Here is a 10,480-nt window from a genome sequence, read left to right as displayed (position 1 = left end):
GTCATGCCTACAACAGACTGTGCCTACCTTGGTCAAGCTGTCATCCACATCAGAGGCCTTTTCCTCCTCAGGCAAATTTACCAGACAATCCTTCAGGGTCCTCCCTCACTGAGAAGTCCAGGTCAGGCTTAATAACCGATTCCCTTCTCAAGTTTCCTTCCCAGTAGAATTGAAAAAGAATACATACTCGAACAGTATGGTCTTTGGAATACCATAGAAAGTAAAATCCACATTCTATTTTGAGGTGTAGAGTCTCAAAATCAAGTTTTCAAGTGTCTATTGTTTCTGCTACCAGGATGCAAGGTTCTATGAAACCAGAATCTTGCTCCAAGAGAAAAAATTATTTGAGCTTCAAAATGAGAACTCACTTGGGTTGGATTCATACTGAGTATTTTGGTCATGACCAGCCCTGCATACATCCCCTGAAGAATCTGTCTTGTAACCTTGCAATTTAACCTTGATACCCCAGAATTAGGGAGGGATAAAAGTAGGAAGGCAAGGTTTGGATGAAATGAGGGAAACCAAGGAGCCTCAAAACATATCCCCCTTAGCCTTACAGTCTGACTTCTACCAACTGTCACCCACTTAACCTTATTATTTGGAGAGACACAAGACAGGAAGGTTCCAGAGTGAGACATTTCCTTGTTCTGAGCACCCTTCTAGTTCCTCCAACAGGGGGTGGAATGACAGACACAGCAATGGCTACACCTATCGAAGTAGACTGAGCCTGAATAGGAGAGGACACATCCAGAAATGTAGTAGGAGCTTGTTACGAAGCAGCTCTTCCTCCCTGAAGGAAGCTCAAACAACAGCTCCAGGAAATCAGTTCTGAGAAATCACTGTGCAGTCCTCTATGTGTCAGATGTGACTATTGCTCCAAGCATCATAAAAAGTTGCATTAATTGTCCACGGTTGATTTCCTTTGTGAGGTTGGCGTCTTCCCTACGTGTCAAGTGAATAGGGACCAGCAGATATCCTGATGGTCAGAGAGAAAGGCAGAGACAAGTGTTCGACCTAATGGTTAAGATGCCAACTGAGTCACCCACATCCCATGTCGAAGTGCCAGGATTTGACTCCCAACTCTGCTCTTGATTCCAGCTTCTTCCTAATGTGCATCATTTGGAGGCATCATGTAATGGCTCAGTTGGGCCCTTGCCTCCCAAGGAAAAACTGGAATGAGTTCCCAGCTCCTGACTTCATCCTGGAGCTGTTGTGGACATTAAGGGAGTGACCCAGCAGATGGGAACTCTCTTGTCTCTGTCTCTCTCTCTCTCTGCCTTTCAAATAAGTAAATACATTTTTTAAAGAGGCAGGAGACCATATACACTGAGAATGCCCTCCAAACTGCAAATAACAAATAGAAGCCCTGGTTCTTACGATGACAGTGGTTAAAATGCAGCAAAGAAAATGCTCACACAGATTGGAAGGCTGCTCCCAGCTGAATCACACAAAGTTGCAGCATGTTTGTTGTAGAAACAATAAATATTTCAGCTTGCCAAGAGATAAGAGTGTCTGATAGGCAAATAACAAGTTTTTTTTAAGGTTTTTCAAATTAGCATGCTCAATCTTTTCCTTTGGCTGACAAAGCTGAAAGGCAACTGATACCCAGAGAGAAGAAATGCCCAAGGAAAAAGCCAAGTTTCTTGCATTTCTCTCCTAATTGATACCTCAAGCTTCTCTATAAGGAACAAAGCTGCAAATATACACTTGGCTTTCTCTTTTCATGTTCATGATCCCACAAGAGCTAGCAGACTAGCCCATCCTGCAGAAGGTTTTGCTGGGATTTGTCAGGACTTTGCCTAGAAGCCTGGGTTTTGTGAATGGACTGTTTTGGTGAATCCCCATATCTGGGAAGCCAGGCCCATGATCAGTGAGAACAGTCAACATTTCCTATCGGCAGACTCCTAGGTAGTCCTCCATGGTGGAAATCCTGAGTAGTTCCATGGCACCACCCTGTTTTCCAGACCAAGGGATGAGGACAGAAGTCGACTAAGACATGTATCCATCACCAGCAGTGTCAGAGAGTGCCAGAGAGCAGGGCCTTGGCCCTCTCTCCCTGGACCACACCTACCAGCCTGCTCCTTGGCAAGATTCCTGGCAGCTATGTCAGCTCTATTTGATGCAGGCTCATCTCCACCACCAGAGACTTCCCATAAAGATCTCTTCCACTCCTTTCTCCCAGAAAATAGTCAGGACCGAAAAGTTCACCAATCTCCTAGGAGTTCCTCAGATCTTCAGGGTAGGGATGTTAACCACCCCCAACACCCTGAAGAACTGGGCGGGCAGACAGGGAGGCTGCTGGATGCTGGAATAGGAGAGTAACCTGCTCATTTTCTCTTCTTCTTGCCCCCTAAGAAGTAACAGAGTAACAGCACAAGCTCTTCCTCTTTGCTACCCCAGCAACCAAGCAGGTGTGGCCAGGAGGCAGAAAATTCCCAGCTATGCACATTATCACGCCCTCCTCCCAGGCACCAGTGAAAGATTTGTCAGGAGAAAAAAAAAAAAAAAAACTACAGTTGTTTGTTTTTTTAATATTTGAGGCAAATTTATATTCATGTTATACTTTAACAGGGATTCTTAGGGAAGCAAAGACGAGGATAAGGGACCGAGCTACGCAGATTTTGGGGGGAGTTGGATGACTGTCAACTTGGCAAATTAAAAGCACTTGTATTGGGCCCGGATCACTTTCTGTTGCTCCCTCCTGCAGCCACATGTGGTAGAGTTTTCACTTTTTATGATAATCCTTCATGGGAGAAGGACAAAAGCTGTGCTTGAGCTTTTGTTACAACTTAATGAAGTTTTGGGAAAAGGAATCAGATCCTTCCTCTGGCGCTCAGATGCTGCATCTTTGTAAACAGTGAGGCGAGGGTCTTTGGAAGATTTATAGGAAATGGCAATTGGCAGAGCAAACCTTAGCTCCTAGTCTGGCCTCCATAAAGCTCAGCAACACTGTTGGGTTTTAGACCTCTCAGAGAAATGGTATTGAAAACAAACGTGAAATCAACACTGTTGAGACTAATGCCAGCCAGGGCCTCCAAAGTTTATCAACTGGGTTCACCTGCCTCCCCAAGGAAGAGAGTGAGTCTGGGTCAGCTTCAACCACACTGTTTCCAGAGTCCTTTCCCAAATCCTGCGTAATTTGTCCCTGAATAAAAGGCTTGCAAAATCTCTTACTCCGAGCTGGCAGTCATGCAAAGAATTTCAATTCAAAGCCAAAGAAGAAGCAAGAAAGGGTCATTTTCTGCATGTCACGCAGTAAACTTGATACTGATGCTTGTCAGAGGAGAGACCGCCACAGCCGCAGCAGCAAGTATAGGCAAGGCAGCTCCACAAGTGTCTCCGGTTACCAAGAATCAAAAATTCATAGCGGGTGGCCAGACTAATTACGAGTTTGAAAGGAAAGAAATGAGAAGCAACATTCCTCAAGACTGGGGTTTTGTAATAACAGAATATAAAGTCCTTATTTCAGACTTTATTATAGGGAAGGAAATGATTAATTATCAAAAGCCATCATCATCTGGGAAATATAAAAGCTCCAAATGACTATCTCATGGACCTTCCTCTTAGAATCTCCTTCTTGTTATACCCAATATGAAACAACTTACAGGTGAATGGGCCATTTAAGCCTCCTCAGGGCAAGGCCCTCCTCAGCATTCCCTGCTGCAGGAGTTGCGAATGAAGAGCTGTGCACAGGATTTCACTGAATGAAAGAGAGTTTGTGCTTCTCAAGTCACACCCAGCCTTCCCCTCTCCCCATCAACCCCTTTCATTCAAAGTCGATGGCTTGTCGCTTTACGCTGTCAATCTTCAAATACTCATCCTCTAACCATGATGGGGAAATGTCAAGTTCTCTGTAGAGGGGCGAAAAGGTTCTCAATTATGCATCTAAATGCACTCGTTGCACAAAAGAGCCCCAGTGCTGATCTCCCCCGGTCGGCCTTGAGCAACACACTCTGGCCCTTACCACGCTGAGGACAAAACAGGCACACATAAACCCTGCAGCAGCTCCTGGCATGGCCCCGGTCAGGCCACGCATTCATGCCGGGAGTGTGGAATTTCCCTGTCACATAAAACCATGGCAGGGTCAAGAGGCAGATACCCTCATCAAGGAGCAGAGCAGGACCTTTCAGTGTCTTCTCTCTGGCTTCGAAGCCGGGGGAGGTGAAGTGGCCCTGCAGGTTTCAATGGAATGAAATGTCCAGGCTAAGTAACTTCATTCCACAAGGGCATCTTCTAGCATCAACAAAGCAATGAATAATAAATGTGTGCTGACTACCTACTCTGTGTCAGACACTGTGAGACGAGCTTGTCAGAAATACACAGAAATGGAATGCAGTCCTGTTTCCCTGCAGGGAGATGAGGCACAACAAAACGTGGTGACACTGGGCATCCCATGTACAATGGCTGCATATCCAAGAGTCATTATCTCTTGTCCTTCCTAAGAAAACTTTGATTTTGTCCAAGTGTAGGTGGCCATATGTTTTCCTAAAGGCCAAACTTTTACATGGACCTAGGAGATGAATCTTCATTGATCAAAACCAATAGTTCTAAATTCTGCCTGCATATTAGCATCATGTGGGGAGGGGCTTAAACTTGGCCCACCACCAGCCTCTGATTTAATTGGTTAAGAATGGATCCCAACAGCCAATCATTTTAAAGTTTTCCCAGAAAATTTCAATGTCATGCCAGAACTGAGAACTATTAGTCTATATTTCCAAAATTCTTTAATTTCTTAGCTTAACATGGGCCACATGGTTCAGTTCAGATGAATAATGTCACAGGTATCTCTTGAGAGAATTCTAGGAAAATTTTGCTTAGGTTTAAAAGGACATATCTTTATGAAAGTGCTTTTGAAAGAACATCAAGTTTAAGCAAATGCAAAAATCCGGCAATGGTGAAGGGAAAAGTCAAGACCCAAAGGAAGACAGAAAAGAAAAATGGAAAAATGATGGCTCACAATAACACCACTGGACAGAGGAATTAACCCAAACTGCTACCTCTCTGCATCTGTACCAGTGGATCTAAAACTTGGTTGCCTACTGTGAACACCTCAAGTATTCGTTAAAACATCAGCTGAATGGGTATGAGCCCAGAGTAAATCATTTTAAGTGAAATAAATCAGGAACAGAAAGAAAAATATTACATCTTCTTGCTCACACGTGGAAGCTAAAAAGTTGACCTCATAGAAGCTGAGAGTAGAATGGTGGAGACCACAGGCCAAGAAGGGTAAATGAGAGGGGAGTGATGAAGAGAGGACAGCTAAGAGAAACAAGGATGAAGTTAGAGAGGCAGAATGACTTCTAGTGTTAAATTAAGTGTATGTTTCAAAATAACTAGTTCAGATGATTTTGAATGGTCCCAACACACAAAAAAATGATAAATGTTTAGATAATGGATGTGCTATTAATCACCCTAATATAATCACTGTATACTGTACCCCAAAATATGCATAATTTTTATGTCAATTTAAAAAAAATTTAGAGGATAAGACAGAGAGATCTTCTATCTGCCAGTTTACTCCACAAGTACCTAAAACAGCCTGGCCTGGTCCAGCTCAAAGCCAGGATCTAGGAACCCAATCCAGGTCTCCCATAGGGGTGGCAGGGACCCAACCACACCAGCCACCATATGTTGTGACCCAGAATACACACCAGCATGAATAATTGGGAGCTGGGGCTCAAATCCAAGCAGTCCAATATGAGACGTAAATGTTCCAAGCACCATTTTAACCATCATGTCAAATGCCCATCCCTAAGAAATGACAAGGTGATCTATTTAAAAAATAAAAACTATTCCTCTGCATTCAAATGGCCTCCATGTGAATCAGAGTTTTCTCAATATTGTACAACCTAAACAAAACCCAGCAATAAGTAGAGTGCTAAGGCTGGTGGGAGACATTGGCTGCTACCATTGACACCTGATTTCCAATGTTCATGGATATTCACAAAGAAAGGCTTACTGCACTCATCAATTAGCTAACAGCTAATTTGGATGAGTGCACACTTACTTTCAAAATACAACTCTTGCCTATTGGTGCTTTAGACAAAATGAGACTTCGTTTGGAAAAAAAAAAAAACTCACTGTTAAAAAAAATAATTGAGAGCCACTGAATCAAATGCATCTCTCTCAGCCTACTGATGAACAACTTGGTCATGAGCACCAGAACACTGTCTCTCTTGGTTCTTTCCCCCATCACTAAATACTATAAACATTGACTTAGTAACTATTTATTGTGGATGATTATGTTCTCGGCAGCCTGCTTGATCCTATGGAGTTCAGCAAAGTAGAGTAAGACAGGATGACTTCCTCACTCCAGCTGTGACACTACTCTAGAAGAGTTTCCAATTATGATTAAAAGAAACAGACTTCCATGGATAAAGCAATGCAGGGATAGTGTAAATTGTTTTTTTAAAAGATTTATTTGTATTTGAAAGGAAGAGTTACAAAGAGAAGGAGAGAGAGAGAGAGAGAGAGAGAGAGGTCTTCCATCTGCTGGTTCACTCCTCAAATGGCCTCAGTGACCAGGGTTGGACTAGGCCAAAGTCAGGAGTTTCTTTTGGGTCTCCCATGTGGGTGCAGGGGCCCAAATATTTGGGCCATCCTCTGCTGCTTTCCCAGGTGCACTAGCAGGGAGCTGGATGAGAAGTGAAGCAACCAGGACACGAACCAGCGCCCATATGGGATGCCAACACCGCAGGCTGGGGCTTTAACCCACTGTGCCACAGCACCAGCCCAGGGACAGTGTAAATTCTTTTAAACTGTGTGAACTACACAAGGGCTACTTGAATCCAGAGATCAGTACTGGAATAATCCCTTGTTAAAGAAATGGAAAAAAAGGACAGGACTCAACATGTTTAGGATGTGATTTTTTTTGAATAAAGACTTAGAGAATCATTTGTAAAATGCTTATCCTATACGTACCTTTGAGAACTGTTGAAACTAACTGTTGATTTCATTTACTGTGGGAAAATTCTAAGTCCTGCACATTTCCATTGGCCTGGTCTCCAGACCTTGGGATTCACCTTCTGATTGGACTAACGCCAACTGTAAACAAAGTGAAACTGACAGGAGCCCATTACATCCATCTAGAAAGGATTGTGCATTGCTCTTTCTCTTTTCTCCATGACAATGAGAGGCATGAAGATAGACATGATAACAGCAAAATGAACTTTTCTAAAGCAAGAGGGTTTTTTGTTTGTTTGTTTTGTTCTGTTTTTTTAATCCTGCCGCAGAACGGGCAGAAACCAAACCACTACCACGAATTTATCAAATCTAGCAGCTGGATCCAATTAACTTTGCACAAATATCTCCTAGTAAGACTTTGCTTCTATAGTGATAAGCGTTATCAGTATTACAAATATTATTTAATTTTCTGAGATCTTGGTCTTTGGCATTGTTCATATTTGGTTTCCTAATACTGGAAGCTCTGGGCCTCCCTCCTGGTTCACAGTTTTGAAAATCTAAAACATATGACAGAGAAAGCCTCATGAACTCAAGAAATCCAGCTCATTCATAAGGACCAGTCAATGCAAATGCCCTAGAATATTTGTGGAACACCACATGTCCAAAGCCTGTAAAATGTAGATGCTGTTTACCCAAGCAGCTTGCTGGGATGGCAGGCCAGGCATGAAAAATGTCGACACTCATTCCTTGTGTAACTGTACACTGCCCTCGCTCCCAACCTGGAGCTGGCTATTGACATTCAATAGTGCTGCAGAGCCTTGGGAAAGTTCTTAAATGACCTTGCTTACTGAAAGCACTCACAGCTATACTTTACCAACCGTTACTTATAGCTGTGCTGCCCCCAAAATGCGAATTATGTCATTAACAAAAGACAGGGTCTCTCCAATGATTTGGACATTCCCTAAAGTAACCCTTCTGTCCTGCACTTTTGTTTGTGTGGTTAGAAACACAGGCTGTGCCCTCATCTTGGGGATCTGCTGTCTAGGTGCTAAATATGGTGATATCACATGATTTCTAAATGTCTGCATCTTCTAAACATCTCTGAGCAATATTCTTACAAGCTCAACCTCCTGCAGAAGATATCGCAAAGTCAACATTATGTTGGGATGATGCATTCATGAAGTCAGGGGAGTTACTGTTGGTTGAGGATGCACAGGGTTCAGGGAAAACTTACTGGCTCTTCTTCCACAGTCAAGGAAGACTTAACAAGGGACTTAGGTACAAACCAAAGAAAATATGTTTCAACTTGGGGCAAGTAAAAGTAAACATAGGGATCAGATGTCACTCCTTGGTGGTAGCATCATAGAGAGACATCTCACAGGTCTCCCAGCAGCAAGCCAGGTGCTCCAGAACTCTAAGACAGTGGCTAAGCCTACTATGCCTGGTCCAAGTTGAACCAGCACTGAGTTTATTCTTTGCCAATGCAGAGCAACTTCCTTATAATACCACCTTTGGGGCCAAAGGACCCTGTTGTACATGTTGCTGAAAGGAAGTGAGAAACTAAAGATATCGCAATTCAATATAGGTCCTTAAGAGTTCTAGAGATGAGTCTAGGTCCCCAGTGTCTGCCTAGAGCTGACAAATTGAATTAATCAGCTTCCTGGAAGCAGCAGGTGACCAACTCCATTAAGCTGAATGACATTTTATTGTCATCTTTGACTGATGAGCTATTCATGCAATTCCTCTTCTCTCTGCGATTTCACTTACTTAAATCCCTTTTATGTATCATGTATGCAGCCCACATGAAGATAACAGGGGTTGATTCTCCTTGATGGAGCAGGATAATGCCTCCTGAAATTGATTATGTTGGTGGTCCAACTTTAAGTGAGAGTTGAGCTTGGGCTATCGATCTCAGTTCACAAAGTGTTTCTTTAATCGCTAGATTAGCTATTCTTTGAGCTATTTAAGCTGCCTTCCTGTTCCAAGGCTGAGCATTAGAAACAAATCCCAGGTCCATTTCTAAGATGATTAGGGCCAGACGTACTTACCGTCAGTGGTCCAAGGGCTACAGAACAATCCTCAAAAACAGATCAAGAGGCTCTGTAGACATTGTGAAGGGGAAGAGAAAGAGACAGGCTTAGAAAGATATAAACACTGCCGGACAAATAGCCCTCCATAGTGAGATATGTCTTTGCAAAACTCTAGGAGACATCCTTCCAATGACATGGTCAATAGTAAGCAGCTACTCCCTCAACAAGGAATTAGGGCAGCTTTGAGAGAAGCAGATTCATGGACAAGAGATATTCAAGAAGCCCTAGCTTCCTATAGGCCCCCAACTGTCCAAGTCCAAAAATCCGATATGGGGCTGGTCGCTGCAGATTGGTCAGGAGAGCTGTGCCAGAAAACCATATGGCTCTTGAGCTCACAGACCTCTTTTCTTTTAAGTCATACCCAGCTCACTGAGAAACAGCCTACCGGCCAGCTCCTACATTCACAACTCCACTCCATCAAGAAAGTCTGGGCCTCCCAGTCAAATCCAAAGTGTGTTTCATTTGGGTTTTCAGTACCAAGTAGCTTTTGCTCACAGAATGTTTCCACAGCTGAGAAAGGTCATGTTGTTGTTCCTGCTATTGTGTGAGTCAGAGTAACAATAGGAAGAGCTCATGGGACAGGCATTTGGCCCAGCAGTTAAAATTCAGCTTGGAATGCCCACATCCCATTTCGGAGTGCCCGAGTTCCTGTTCCAGTTCTGCTCCTGATTCCAGTTCCTGCTGAGTGCTTTAAAGATGGACTCAATATTATGTTGAAAATTTTGGAACAGAGTTGGATAGAAAGCTTAAGCCACAAAGTCCTCTCTTTTCCTTTAAAGCATTCTTGAAATCCTATCTTCTCTATAGACCCTTCCTTAAGTAATAAGGTAAGAGAGCACTGTTGAAAATCTTCCGTGAGACATTTCCTTAATCCAGATATCCAGGTGGAACATCAGGCCATAGAGTGGGTGAGAGGAGGGGTAAAAAACAGAACTTGAAACTCCCAGAGAAAATGGGGGATATACATGGCCATTTGTGACTTAATTGTTCAACAAATCTTAATACTCCTATGCCTAACACCTACCCTAGCTTCAATAACAGCAGACATAAGTTTCCTCTTTGAAGGGAGGTGCCTTTCTCTGAAGGGAGGAGAGAACCTCCACTTTGACTATGACCGTGTCTAAACACGATAAGAGTCGGAGAACTCAAGGGGCTTCCATAGCCTTGGAAACTCATAACTGGTGCATAGGGAGATTACTGATGCCATAAACAGGAGTGTCAATTGGTAAAGTCAACAACAGGAGTCACTGTGCACTTACTCCTCATGTAGGATCTCGGTCCTTAACGTGCTGTACACTGAGGCTTAATGCTATAACGAGTACTCAAACAGTATATTTCACTTTGTGTTTCTATGGGGGTGCAAACGACTGAAATCTTTACTTAATGTACACTAAACTGATCTTCTGTAAAAAAAATAAAAATAAAAAAAATAAAAAAAAAAAAGAAAGAAATTTTCAATTCCCAACTTGACTCTCACTGGGATTAAA

Source organism: Oryctolagus cuniculus, chromosome 14 (assembly GCF_051225735.1).
Source record: "Oryctolagus cuniculus isolate XC-2025 breed Fujian yellow rabbit chromosome 14, ASM5122573v1, whole genome shotgun sequence".
Lineage (NCBI taxonomy): Eukaryota > Metazoa > Chordata > Mammalia > Lagomorpha > Leporidae > Oryctolagus > Oryctolagus cuniculus.
The sequence above is the reverse complement of the archived record's forward strand: the minus strand, read 5'-3'. Positions refer to the sequence as shown.